Source organism: Mytilus edulis, chromosome 6 (assembly GCF_963676685.1).
Source record: "Mytilus edulis chromosome 6, xbMytEdul2.2, whole genome shotgun sequence".
Lineage (NCBI taxonomy): Eukaryota > Metazoa > Mollusca > Bivalvia > Mytilida > Mytilidae > Mytilus > Mytilus edulis.
Window position 1 is genome coordinate 82,971,603 of NC_092349.1, and position 471 is coordinate 82,972,073.

A 471-nucleotide genomic window follows, 5' to 3' on the forward strand; every position below is an offset into this window, starting at 1 on the left:
TGTTAAATGTTTTTTAACCATAAATTTTCTGTGTTTTTGTGTTTTGTGGATTTTCTTCTTGTCCTTTTTGTATTTGCCAATGGTGTTGTCAGTTTTTATTAGACTTTTGGTTCTTTATTGTCTCCTTTGTATTGTTTTCTTTATTTTTTCCCCATGTCATTGGCATAACAAATGTTAAAACCATTTACTGTAAATTCAGAACTAATTGCATGCATCTATTACTGTTATTTTGCTATAACAGACCAAAATGCAAAATTAATTATTGCCATAACTTGAAAAGCTGAATACAAATTAATTTGTTTGCTTTCAGAATGAGAATTATTGCAGTACTCACCAAAGTCACATAATTTGCAATAATCTTATGAAATTGCAGAAAAAAATGGTGTTGTCTCAATATTCAGGTATTGATAGCTACCCAAACTTTGTACAATACAAGAACAAACAGGAAACGGATATGGACAAATAAACATA